At 45.9% G+C, this 13,969-nt stretch overlaps 1 protein-coding gene across 4 annotated transcripts in view; it reads right to left on the reverse strand.

The window, feature by feature from the left end:
* CTDSPL2 (CTD small phosphatase like 2) overlaps positions 1–13,283 on the reverse strand; it is a 113,195-nt gene extending 99,912 nt beyond the window's left edge. For 2 of the 4 annotated variants that reach the window (XM_030814160.1, XM_003266837.4), the window contains exon 1: positions 13,110–13,283. The gene's annotated coding sequence lies outside the window, so the exon portion shown is untranslated. Of the gene's footprint in view, positions 1–12,988 lie in introns of all 4 variants that reach the window. The other 2 variants (XM_030814157.1, XM_003266838.4) reach the window with 2 other exon arrangements.
* Between the last annotated feature and the right edge of the window lie 686 nt (positions 13,284–13,969).

The following is a 13,969-nucleotide window of genomic DNA, read 5'->3' on the forward strand; positions in this document are numbered from 1 at the left end:
GTGCCCGGCCTATAAACTTATTATTATTATTATTATTTTTTGAGGCGGAGTCTCGCTCTGTCGCCCAAGCTGGAGTGCAGTGGCGCAATCTCTGCTCACTGCAAGCTCCGCCTCCCAGGTTCACTCCATTCTCCTGCCTCAGCCTCCCGAGTAGCTGGGACTACAGGCGCCTGCCACCGCGCCCGGCTAATTTTTTGTATTTTTAGTAGAGACAGGGTTTCACCGTGTTAGCCAGGATGGTCTCGATCTCCTGACCTCGTGATCCGCCCGTCTCGGCCTCCCAAAGTGCTGGGATTACAGGCGTGAGCCACCGCGCCCGGCCTAAACTTATTTTTTTCAAAAACAGCATTATAGGCCCTCATGGTGGCTCACGCCTGTAATCCTAGCACTTTGGGAGGACAAGGTGGGAAGATCACTTGAGTCCAAGACTCTGAGACCAACCCTGGCAACATAGTGAGACCCCACCTTATTTAAAAAAAAAAGAAAAGAAATTTAAAGATAGCAATATTCAGTTTGTTGACCACCAAAAATACTTATTAAGGCACAGACATTCAGATGTTTTAAATACTACTACTGTCACCCTGATTTAAAATCTTTTTTTTTTTTTTTTTTTTTTTTTTTTGAGATGGAGTCTTTCTCTGTCCCCCAGGCTGGAGTGCAGTGGCGCGATCTCGGCTCACTGCAAGCTCCGCCTCCCGGGTTCACGCCATTCTCCTGCCTCAGCCTCCCGAGTAGCTGGGATTACAGGCACCCACCACCATGCCTGGCTAATTTTTTGTATTTTTAGTAGAGACGGGGTTTCACTGTGTTAGCCAGGATGGTCTCGGTCTCCTGACCTCGTGATCCGCCCACCTCGGCCTCCCAAAGTGCTGGGATTACAGGCGTGAGCCACCACGCCCGGCCTTAAAATCTTATATGTCATTAGCAGAAATTAGGACAAAGGGGCCAGGTACGGTGGCTCACACCTGTAATCCCAGCACTTTGGGAGGCCAAGGCAGGCAGATCACTTGACGTCAGGAGCTCGAGAACAGCCTGGCCAACATAATGAAACCCCATCTCTACTAAAAATACAAAAATCAGCCAGGCATGGAGGCATGCGCCTGTAGTCCCAGCTACTTGGGAGGCTGAGGCACAAGATTTGCTTGAACCCAGGTGGCGGAGGTTGCAGTGAGCCGAGGTTGCGCCATTGCACTCCAGCCTGGGCAACAGAGTGAGACTGTCTCAATAAAAAATAAATAAATAAATAAATAAATAAATGAAATTAGGACAAAGTCTGTAATGAGATATTTGTATTCCTTTACTCTAAGCTTTAACAGAACAATTTGAAGATTGTTTTAATTTTATTTAAAGATTTTATTTAAAAATTCTATTACATATAAGAAAATTCGTAACAATAAAACTTTATAACACAATGCCATTTTAGCAAAAATATACGTTATGAATTTGTAAGAAGTGAGTAATATAGTTAATTTTCTCAACAAGCTCAAAGAAGCTCAACATTCCCAGGCTATCATTTCTCACCATGTTACTACTATCCTATCATGGCCTGTGCCAACATATTGTTTTAATTTACTGAGCTCACTTATATATATATATATACAAATTTCAGTGTATATATTGGATATATCAACAAAGACATTCTAAAAACTAAGAAAAGTGAACTAATTTTGGCAGAATTTTCCTAAGAGTGCTTTTTTTTTAAGAGACAGGGTCTCGTTATGTGGCCCAGGCTGGAGTGCAGTGGCTATTCACAGGTGCCATTCCACTACTGAACAGCAGAGGAGTTTTGACCTGCTCCATTTCTGACCTGGACCAGTTCACTCCTCCTTAGGCAACTTGGTGGTCCCTCGTTCCTGGGAAGTCACCATAGTGATGCTGAACTTAGTGTGGACATCCAATCGGCATACAACCCAGAACTCCTGGGCTCAAGCGATCCTCTTGCCTCAGCCTCTTGAGTAGTTGGGACTACAGGCACATGCCACTGTGCCCAGCAAGAGTGCTTTGTATTTAAATAGTTCTCACCAAAAATGGGCAAGGGGAGACATGTAACTACTTACTTATGCTCTTTTGATTAAACTTAACTCTCAGGCCAGGAGAAATTTGAAACCCTAAGAACACAGTAATGGGGCAGTAAGAAAAGAATCAGACCAGGCGCGGTGGCTCACGCCTGTAATCCCAGCACTTTGGGAGGCCGAGGCGGGCAGATCATCAGGTCAGGAGATCGAGACCATCCTGGCTAACATGGTGAAACCCTGTCTCCACTAAAAATACAAAAAAATTAGCCGGGTGTGGTGGCGGGCGCCTATAGTCCCAGCTACTCGGGAGGCTGAGGCAGGAGAATGGCGTGAACCCGGGAGGCGGAACTTACAGTGAGCCAAGATTGCGCCACTGCATTCCAGCCTGGGCGACAGAGCAAGACTCCGTCTCAAAAAAAAAAAAAAAAAAAAAAAAAAAATGAAAAGAATCAGGCCGGGTGCAGTGGCTCACACCTGTAATCCCAGAACTTTGGGAGGCCAAGGCAGGATGACTGCTTGAACCCAGGTATTCTTTTTTTGTTTGTTTTTGTTTTTTGTTTTGTTTTGTTTTGTTTTTGTTTTTGTTTTGAGACGGAATCTCGCTCTGCCTCCCAGGCTGGAATGCAGTGACGCGATCTCGGCTCACTGCTAGCTCTGCCTCCCAGGTTCACGCCATTCTCCTGCCTCAGCCTCCAGAGCAGCTGGGACTACAGGCACCCGCCACCACTCTGGGCTAATTTTTTTGTATTTTTAGTAGAGACGGGGTTTCACCGTGTTAGCCAGAATGGTCTCGATCTCCTGACCTCATGATCCGCCCGCCTTGGCCTCCCAAAGTGCTGGGATTACAGGCATGACCCACCACGCCCGGCCACAGCCCTGGGATTCCTAACAGCCTGGACAACATGGCAAGACCCTGTCTCTACAAAAATTTTAAAAAAATAAAAAATTAGCCAGGCATAGTAGTGTGTGTCTGTACTCCCACCTACTAGGGAGGCTGAAGAGGAAGGATCAACTGAGCCTGGGAGGTCAAGGCTGTAGTGAGCCATGTTCACACAACTGCACTCCAGCCTCGGTGAGACAGCAAGACTCAGTGTCAAAACAAAACAAAACAAAAACCCCACAAAACTTTATATATATATATACACACAGACACATACATACATACACACTAAAAATCTTTAAAACAATAATGTAAAACATCATGGCCTTTGTCCAAAATAAATCTGCTTGAGTTATGTGAAATAACTCAATGTGGTGGCTCATGCCTATAATCCCAGCACTTTGGGAGGCCAAGGCAGGTGGATCACTTGAGCTCAGGAGTTTGAGAACAACCTGGGCAACATGGTGAAACCCTGTCTCTACCAAAAATACAAAAATTAGCTGGGCATGGTGGTGCTCTCCTGTGGTTCCAGCTACTTGGTAGGCTGAGGTGGGAGAATCACTGGAGCCCAGGAAGTCGAGGCTGCAGTCAGCCATGATCGCACCACTGCACTCCAGCCTAGGTGACAGAGCAAGACCTGGTCTCAAAAATAAACAAATAAAATTTTAAAAATAAACTGAGGCCAAGCGCAGTGGCTCACATCTATAACCCCAGCACTTTGGGGGGGCGAAGATGGGCAGATCATTTGAGGTCAAGAGTTTGAGATCAGCCTGGCCAACATGATGAAACCTCGTATCTACTAAAAATACAAAAATTAGCCAGGCATGGTGGCGCACACCCGTAATCCCAGCTAATCAGGAGGCTGAGGCAGGAGAACTGCTTGAACCCAGGAGACAGGGGTAGCAGTAAGCCAAGACTGCACCACTGCACTCCAACCTAGGTGACAGAGTAAGACTCAGTGTGGCGGGGAAAAAAAGTAATTTCCCACTATTCTTATCACTACCTATAAAGGAAAAATTAATTCATTATGACTGAGATGAACTATTAATATATGGGAGATAGAAGACAAGGATTATGAAGACTGAATTTTTACTTAAAATCACTGGTCAAAGATTAGGTATAATCATAATTCTCTAGCAGAGGTGTCTTCTTGCTTGCTACTACAAAACAAACAAACAAACAAAAAAACACATGAGCCACCACGGTAGCTCATTCCTGTAATCCTAGCACTTTGGGAGGCCAAGGAGGGAGGATCACCTGAGGTTAGGAGTTCAAGACCAGTCTGGCCAACATGGTGAAACCCCATCTCTACTAAAATACAAAAATTAGCTGGGCATGATGGTGGGTACCTGTAATCCCAGCCACTGGGAGGCAGAGAATCACTTGAACCCGGGAAATGGTGGTTGCAGTGAGCCAAAATCGTGCCACTGCACTCCAGCCTGGGTTGGCTGAGTGAGACTCCGTCTCAAAAAAAAAAAAAAAAAAAAAAAAAAGGTATATTATTCCCAACACAGGAGGAAACCCATGATAGTTTCACATGATTCTCAATATTTTTTCAAATAATTTTTATCTACACATCAGAAATTAAAGAATTATATAATTACCTTAATTCAACAAAATATACTAAGGCAGGTACTTGTAAGGTCAGTGAGAGGTTATTATTTTCAACTCAATAAGAAAACCATACATATTTGGGAGATATCAGGATGAAAGCATTATTACTAAAGCAAATAATCAGTTTTCTCTCAACTGAAAAGATATTTATGTGTCCTGGTTATTTTTTTTAAACAAATAATATACTTTTTTTCTTTTGAGATGGAGTTTTGCTCTTGTTGCCCTGGCTAGAGTGCAATGGCATGATCTCAGCTCACTGCAGCCTCCGACTCCTGGGTTCAAGAGATTTTCCTGCCTCAACCTCCCGAGTAACTGGATTACAGGCTCCCACCACCACACCCAGCTAATTTTTCATATTTTCAGTAGAGACGGGGTTTTGCCATGTTGGCCAGGCTAGTCTCAAACTCCAGACCTCAGGTGATCTGCCAGCCTCAGCCTCCCAAACTGCTGGGATTACAGGCATGGGCCACCGTGCCCTGCCTTTTTTTTTTTTGACCCAGAGTCCCACTCTATCACCCAGGCTGGAGTGCCAGTGGCCCAATCAGGGCTCGCTGCAGCCTCAAAATCCCAAGGCTCACATGATCCTCCTGCCTCAGAACCGAGTAGCTGGGTCCACAGGCGTGCGCCACCACACCCAGCTAACTTTTGTACTTTTAGTAGAGATGGGGTTTCGCCATGTTGCCCAGTCTGGTCTCGAACTCCTGGGTTCAAACAATCTACCCTCCTCAGTCTCCCAAAGTGCTAGAATTAGAGGCGTGAGCCACCGCACCCACCCCTACTTTTCTTTTAATAAACATACGGGTTTTTTTTTTTTAGACAGAATCTCACTGTCACCCAGGCTGGCATGCAGTGGTGTCATCTCGGCTCACTGCAACCTCCACCTCCCCAGCCCAAGAGCCTCAGCCACCTCAGTAGCTGGGATTACAGGCATGCATGCATGCCACCATGCCTGGCTAATTTTTTTTTTTTTTTTTTAAGAGACAGGGTTTCGCCATGTTGGCCAGGCTGGTCTCAAACTCCTGACCTCAGGTGATCTGCCCACCTTCGCTTCCCAAAGTGCTGGGGTTACAGACGTGAGCCACCGTGCCCCGACTTTTTTTTTTTTTGGGACAAAAGTTCCTACTCTGTCCCCCAGGCTGGAGTGTCAGTGGCCCAATCACGGCTTGCTGCAGCCTCGACCTCCCAAGGCTCAGGTGATCCTTCTGCCTCAGTCCCCCAAGTAGCTAGGTCTACAGGCGTACGCCACCAAGCCTAGCTAATTTTTGTATTTTTAGTAGAGATGGGGTTTCACCGTGTTGCCCAGGCTAGTCTTGAACTCCTGGGTTCAAACAATCCACCCTCCTCGGTCTCCCAAAGTGCTGGAATTACAGGTGTGAACCACTGTGCCCGGCCTTACTTTTCTTTTACTAAACATATGTTGTTTTTTTTTTTTGAGATGGAGTCTCACTCTGTCGCCAGGCTGGAGTGCAATGGCGTGATCTTGGCTCACTGCAACTTTCACCTCCCAGGTTCAAGTGATTCTCCTGCCTCAGCCTCCCGAGTAGCTGGGACTACAGATGCACGCCACCACGCCCAGCTAATTTTTGTATTTTTAGTTGAGACGGGGTTTCACCATGTTGGCCAGGATGGTCTCGATCTCTTGACCTCGTGATCCAACCGCCTTGGCCTCCCAAAGTGCTGGGATTACAGGCATAGGCCACTGCACCCAGCCTTTTTTTTTTTTTTTTTTTTTGAGATGGTTTTGTCACCAGTGCATCATAGCCCTCCCCCCCCCCCCCTCGCTCAGGGTCTTTGCTCAGCCCTGGTGCTGGATTACAGCAGCATGCACCATACCTACTTTTTTTTTTTTTTTTTTTTTTTTTTTTTTTTTTTTTTGTAGAAAGGGGGTTTTGCCATGTTGGCCAGGCTGGTCTTGAACTCCTGCCCTCAACCTCCCGAAGTGCTGGGATTAAAAATATACTTTTAAGGCCAGGTATGGTGGCTCACGCCTGTAATCCCAGCACTTTGGGAGGCCAAGGCGGGCGGATCACAAGGTCAGGAGTTTGAGACCAGCCTGGCCAATATGGTGAAACCCCATCTCTACTAAAAAAATACAAAAGGCCAGGCGCGGTGGCTCACGCCTGTAATCCCAGCACTTTCGGAAGCCGAGGCAGGTGGATCACGAGGTGAGAAGATCAAGACTATCCTGGCTAACACAGTGAAACCCTGCCTCTACTAAAAATACAAAAAATTAGCCAGGTGTGGTGGCGGGTGCCTGTAGGCCCAGCTACTAAGGAGGCTGAGACAGGAGAATGGCGTGAACCTGGGAGGCAGAGCTAGCAGTGAGCCGAGATCACGCCACTGCACTCCAGCCTGGGTGACAGAGCGAGACTCTGTCTCAAAAAAGAAAAACAAAAACAAAAACAAAAAAAATACAAAAATTAGCCGGGCGTGGTGGCGTGCACCTGTAGTCCTAGCTACTCAGGAGGCTGAGGCAGGAGAATCACTTGAACCAGGGAGGCAGAGGTTGCAGTGAGCTGAGATTGTGCCACTGCACTCCAGCCTGGGCAACAGAGTGATACTCCATCTCAAAAGAAAAAAAAAGTGTGGGCTGGGCGCGGTGGCTCACGCTTGTAATCCCAGCACTTTGGGAGGCCGAGGTGGGCCAATCATGAGGTCAGGAGATTGAGACCACAGTGAAACCCCATCTCTACTAAAAATACAAAAAATTAGCTGGGCGTGGCGGCGGGCGCCTGTAGTCCCAGCTACTCTGAGAGGCTGAGGCAAGAGAATGGCATGAACCCAGGAGGTGGAGCTTGCAGTGAGCCGAGATTGCGCCACTGCACTCCAGCCTGGGCGACAGAGAGCGACTCCGTCTCAAAAAAAAAAAAAAAAAAAAAAAAAAAAGAAAAAAAAAAGTGTGTGTGTGTGTGTATATATGTATATGAAATATTTAAATTCCTACTTAGGCTGAGCACCGTGGCTCACACTTGTAATCCTAAGTATCTTCTACTAGTACGCTGTTTCGCTGTTTTCTGTCCCTTTTTTTTTTTTTTTTTTGAGACAGGGTCTTGCTCTGTCACCCAGGCTGGAAGACTGGAGTGCAATGGATGGTACCCTCACGGCTCACTGCAGCCTCAACCTCCTGGGCTCAAGCAATTCCCCCTACTCAGCCCTGCTAGTGGCTGGGACTGTAGATGTGAGTCACCATGCCCAGCTAATTTTTATATTTTAGGTAGAGACAGGGTTTCACCATGTTGCCCAGGCTGGTCTCGAACTCCTAAGCTCAGGGGATCCACCTGCCTCAGCCTCCCAAGTGCTGGGATTACAATCATGAGCCACCGAGCCCGGCCTATTGTGTTGTTTTAATCAAATCAGCAAACACATTTCCATGCTAGAATCCCATGTTGATCATTTATGTTTAATATAGACTTTCTCTTTTTTCTTCAATCTAACACAGGAATCAGCCAGGTGCGGTGGCTCACACCTGTAATCCCAGCACTTTGGGAGACCGAGGCAGGCGGATCATCGTGAGGTCAGCAGTTCAAGACCAGCCTGGCCAACATGGTGAAACCCTACCTCTACTAAAAATATAAAAAATTAGCCAGGTGCGGTAGCGGGCACCTGTAATGCCAGCTACTCCGGGGGCTGAGACAGGTGAATCACTTGAATCTGGGAGGCAGAGGTTGCATTGAGCTGAGATGGCGCCACTGCATTGCAGCCTGGGAGACAGAGAGAGACTCTGTTTCAAAAAAATAATAATAATAGGCTGGGCGCAGTGGCTCACACGTGTAATCCCAGCACTTTGGGAGGCCAAAGCAGGCGGATCACAAGGTCAGGAGATCGAGAACAGCCTGGCCAACATGGTGAAACCCCATCTCTACTAAAAAAATACAAAAACTAGCCAGGCATGGTGGCGTGCACCTATAATCCCAGCTACCTGGGAGGCTGAAGTGGGAGAATTGCTTGAACCCGGGAGGCGGAGGTTGCATTGAGCCAAGATCACACCACTGCACTCCAGCCTGGGCGACAGAGCAAGACTTCATCTCAAAAAATAATAATAATAATAATAATAAAATAATAATATAGGAACATATGGATATCACAAAATACATAGTCCCTAGTATAGTCAACTGGCCTACTGTGACCTTCATTAAAATATTTGTCTTTAAGGTCTTACAATTCTTCTTGGGGCCACACTTAGTCTCACTATTCCTTACTGTCAGGATCCCAAAGGACTCCAAGCAGCCAAAGTTTCTCACTATAATTCTATCCCCACCGCGCCTGTCATCTTTCCGAGACAATGTTCCTATATCCTACACCCCTTCTAATCACAGCCAGTGCATAAAAACTTAACTCTCCTGGCCAGGCGCGGTGGCTCACACCTGTAATCCCAGCACTTTGGAGGCTGAGGCGGGTGGATCACTTGAGGTCAGGAGTTCATGACCAGCCTGACCAACATGGTGAAACCTCATCTCTAATAAAGAAAAAAAATACAAAGTTAGCCAGCTGTGGTGGTCGGTGCCTGTAATCCCAGCTGCTTGGGAGGCTGAGGCAGGAGAATGGCTTGACCCAGGAGGCAGAGGTTGCAGTAAGCTGAGATAGCCACTGCACTCCAGGCTGGGGAACAAGAGCGAAACTCCGTCTCAAAAAAAAAAACCAAAAAAAAAAAAACTTAACTCTCCTATGTTTCCTTGTCTCTGAACCCTCACCCTGTGTGTGGTACCAGTAAGCTTATTTGATAGTCAATCTGTGCTAATACTGTCAACAAAAGACAATTTTTAAAGTTTCCTCTTTCAGAGAATTTGTGATTTTTAAACAGGACATTTAGAAAAACACTGGAGAGATATAAATAAAGTTAGGCATTGGCTATTCTCAAATTATACCACACAGTCAACTACCTAGTCTACCTATTTGTAATGCAGGTCCAATTACAATTTAATATAGTTTAAATTAAAAAATTAATGTAGTCATACAAACACTAGTGAATATATGTCTGGCTTAGAAATATGCCTCCTGGCAAATGCCAAGTAAGTGAAAACTAAAGCTGCAATTAAACGGTTTTAACATGGGTTCCATATCTGTCAAGTCTCCTCATCATGAGCCGGGTGCAGTGGCTCATGCCGGTAAGCCTAGCACTTTGGGAGGCTTAAGGAGGGAGAATCACTTGAGCCTAGGAGTTTGAGACCAGTCTGGGTGACATAGCGAGACCCCGTCTCCATTAAGAAAAAAAAAAAAAAAAAAAAAAGTGGGCCAGGCGCAGTGGCTCACATCTGTAATCCCAGCACTTTGGGAGGCCGAGGTGGGTGGATCAACTGAGGTCAGGAGTTCAAGACCAGCCTGGCCAAAACAGAGAAACCCCGTCTCTACTAAAAATACAAAAATTAGCCAGGTGTGGTGGCACGTGCCTGTAGTCCCAGCTACTCAGGAGGCTGAGGCAGGATAATTACTTGAACCCAGGAGGTGGAGTCTGCACTGAGCCAAGATCACACCATTCCACTCCAGCCTGGGCAACAAGAGCGAAACTCCGTCTCAAAAAAAAAAAAAAAAAAGTAGCAAATGACCCCCTGTAGCCAATTTACTTAAAACAGTCAGGTACTTTTTAGCTTACTTTTAACCAGAAAAATTACTTAGAGCACACCACAAATAAACTCCTCTCAGCACACTTGAGATTTGTGACTTAAAGTGTCTTTTCTACTGTATGCTTTCACAACTTGGTAAGTTACAATTAGATATTGCTTTTTCCAAATTCTGGCAAACCATTTTATTCATTATCTCATCAATCTAAAGCATAGTCTCCTATGACTAGGATAAATTAATACCATTTTGGAGTCGGCTTGGTGGCAAATACCCGTCTTCCCAGCACTTTGGGAGGCTAAGGCAGGAGGATTGCTTGTAGCTAGGAGTTGCAAACCAGCCTGGGCAACATAGTGAGACCCCAACTCTACAAAAAAATAAAAAAATTAGCCAGGTGTGGTGGCATGTACCTGTAGTCCCAGCTACTTGGGAGGCTGAAGCAGGAGGACTGCATAGGCCCAGGGGTTCAAGACTGCAGTGAGCTATGATCGCACCACTGCACTCCAACCTGGGCCACAGAGAGAGACCCCCATCTCTAAAAAATTAAAAAAAAAAATGCCATTTTACTCAACTAACATCTATAGCTACAAATCCAGAATCTAGTACATTGTTGGTGAACAACAGGTCCAAGTTTCTTTAACCAGAATTAGACGGACTCTGTTATATAATAATCTCATGGAAAACCACTTAACCAGAAATCACAAACTTGAGATCAGCTAGATGAATCTGGAAAGAGGAGACTTCCCCAATTCTTAATTTCTTAACAGTGGGAAAATAGTAACATTACCAGCTCAAGTTAAATGCACAAGAGACACTATGTAGAATGGAATCTTTTGAAATACACAAACCCTGATATTCCTATGCAATCCTATTTAGATTTTCTATATAGCTACAAGTCCACAAAGGTTAAGGACTATATCATTTACAGCTTTTACATTCTTTTTTTTTTTGAGACGGGAGTCTCGCTCTGTCACCAGGCTGGAGTACAGTGGGGTGGTCTTCAGCTCACTGCAACCTCCGCCTCCTGGGTTCAAGCGATTCTCCTGTCTCAGCCTCCCGAGTAGCTGGGACTACAGGTGTGTGCCACCATGCCCGGCTAATTTTTGTATTTTTAGTAGAGATGGAGTTTCACTATGTTGGCCAGGCTGTTCTCAAACTCCTGATCTTGTGATCCACCTGCCTTGGCCTCCCAAAGTGCTGGGATTACAGGCGTGAGCCACCCCACCCAGCCGGCTTATACATTCTTTCAACTCTGAGAAAAGCATTAAAAGAGTGCAAGTACTGAATGCATGTAGTACTACACAATTTAGGAGAACTCTTGAAAACAAGGTGTACAATGCTCACTCAGCTAGCTGCAAACTAATTTTTATTAAAAACATTAATGCAATTAACTACCCAAAAAGGTCATTAAAATACAGACAAAACCTATATACTAGACCAATGATTTAAGATCCCCTTAAGTTGCATATTTGGCTCCATTTTTTAAATAAACTGACTCGGCAAGTAGTTAACGTGCCGGTACCTCCACTATCCTATTGGCCTTAGGAAAGTATGAAGTTCAACTCAATCCTAAAAAACTCCTTCACATAAGAGCTACATTTTGCTTGACTTTTTTTTATGACCTTGGGCAAAGTCTACCAAATGAGGATTATAATAATGTTTGTGTGTTCCTGTTTATTATTGAAAATTAACCATAACATCTTGCAAACAATAGTGAAATTCTCTAAACTGGACCTATCCAGAAGTGAAAACTTGAGTTACAAATATCAACTGATATTCAATGTGAAAAGTTTCTAAAATTTTAATTTGATTAGTGAAAACAAAAAAACCTACAAAGATCCCAAATTCAACATGATTAATAAATTCCGAAAACACCAACAGCCTCCTTATTACTTCTCTTTATGAACAATTGGTCTGCAATGTAATTTTCAAAAAAGGAAAGAAAAAGTAAAGAAATATAGTAAAACTAGCTTTAACACGCCATTTCCCTTTTCTAAGAATAACAAATGGACCAGGAACGAAAATTTAAAACTGGGCAAAGAATGGGGAGACAAAGCAATCTACAATCTGAAAATCACACAGATAAATCCATCATTTCAAGTCACTAATTTGTATACCCACTTAAGAAATTCATCTTGGTACTGCGTTACCAGCATTAGGAAGATAAATCCCTGCCTCAGAGGAACATCTACTGAGTACGTTTCATTTCAGGATCTCAGGTAAGTTTACGAGCTCTTAGATCTCTATAGGTTTCCCTAAGGTACGCTGAAGTGTTTCACATCATTCACAAATCCAGCCACCACTAGGGTGAGAAGTAAATAAACAAGATTTACTTATGCAATTATTTGCCACAGAACTCTGGTCAAGAATGCAAAAGTAAACACTCATACAGGCATTTAAAATCCAAAGAAAGCAGAGAATATTAAGGATAATAAGGTTCACTCTTTAACTGACCACTATGGAAACCAGAGGCCTTCCACATGGACTGTTCCTTACTACCACCCCGATTTGAAAAAGTAACAATGTCAACTCGAGATTTTAACAGTACAAAAGATAAACAGAACTTAGTCAAATCCCTTCTTCCAGATTCTGAAAAGGTGTTTATAAGAACTGAGACAAGAGCAACGCCCCCCTAAAAGCACCCTACTCGAAAAGAATGAAATGCCGAAAACATCAAGTGGGCCAAAAAGGTTAAAAAAGCTAAACTTCTAACTTAATTACCCAGAGGTTGGGGACTAGGAACGTGAGATCGGAGTGGGGGTGGGTAGCAAAGTGAAATCTAACCCCAGAAATCACAACGCAGGCCGCAACCTAAGAGGTGAAGCTGGCGGGAAGTGAGCTCCCTTTCTGTTCCCAGGGGAAAGTCCAGAAAGGAGCGGCTCCGCACAGCGGACGTACGAGGCGCCAAAGAGTGCATGCCCACCAAGGCGCCAGAGCCGCTGGAGGACCAGGTTTAGAAGGGGAGGAGATCCCGGCAGACGGCCCTGGAAGAGGAGGAGGACTAAGATTGGAAGCAGCGGCAGCGTCTGGACGAAGGGGATTACCTAACTGTGACGACAGAGAAGTGTCCTCAGGCTCCGGCGATGGTCCCGACTGCGCAATGTGTGGTGTCTTTCCCGCTTACCCCGCAGCAGCAACAGAACCAGCTCCTTCAGCCAGTCGCCATTTCCCGCCTACCGACCTGCTGCACCGCACGGACAGGGACCCGGATGGAAAGCGGCCTCTCCGCGCAGGCGCCCTGACTTCCTCCTCCCCCTCCCGCCACAATTCCGCGAGGTGGGAGGGAAGGAATGCGGGCAGCCACTACGGCAACAACAACCAGAAAAACACTTTTACTTCCGTGAAGAGCGTTGAAGTTCCTTACGCCGGAATAAACTCTCTAGTCTGAATCCCAGAGAAAAATTGAACATAAGGCCTTAGTACTGGGTGGATTAAGAAAGGACAAAACCTATCAGGATAAGCAAGGGCCTGGGGGATATTTGTACGTTAGGGGCCTCCGTAGCCAGCTGTGTAGTGGTCGCAGGGCGAGTAGGGAGTAAAGCGTTAGGAGTGGAGAGGCGGGGACCCGAAAGACGGTTTTTCCTCCCGCTCCTAACGGAACTGCTTGGGCAGAGCTGGGAGGGGGAGCGCGCCCTTGCCCCGGAGGCGGGGCTTAGGAACGCGTCGGGCACCCTGGCGGCTAGGGTTTAGTAACTGTGGGCGCGCTGGGTAGGTGGAGCCGAGGGGATAAGGCGGGACTAACGGCTTGGCGCGCTGGAGGAGGGAGTTTGTAGGGAGCTCTGCCCGAGGCCGGGAGAAAGCGAATCTGGCGCCTTTCCTGGGATTTCGGTGGCCCTTGAAGGTTCCCTTTCCAGCTCATTGCCTAGAGGGCGTAGCAGTCGCTTTTGGGTCATAAATATTCATG

The sequence above is a fragment of the Nomascus leucogenys genome, chromosome 6 (genome assembly GCF_006542625.1).
Source record: "Nomascus leucogenys isolate Asia chromosome 6, Asia_NLE_v1, whole genome shotgun sequence".
Taxonomy (NCBI): Eukaryota; Metazoa; Chordata; class Mammalia; order Primates; family Hylobatidae; genus Nomascus; species Nomascus leucogenys.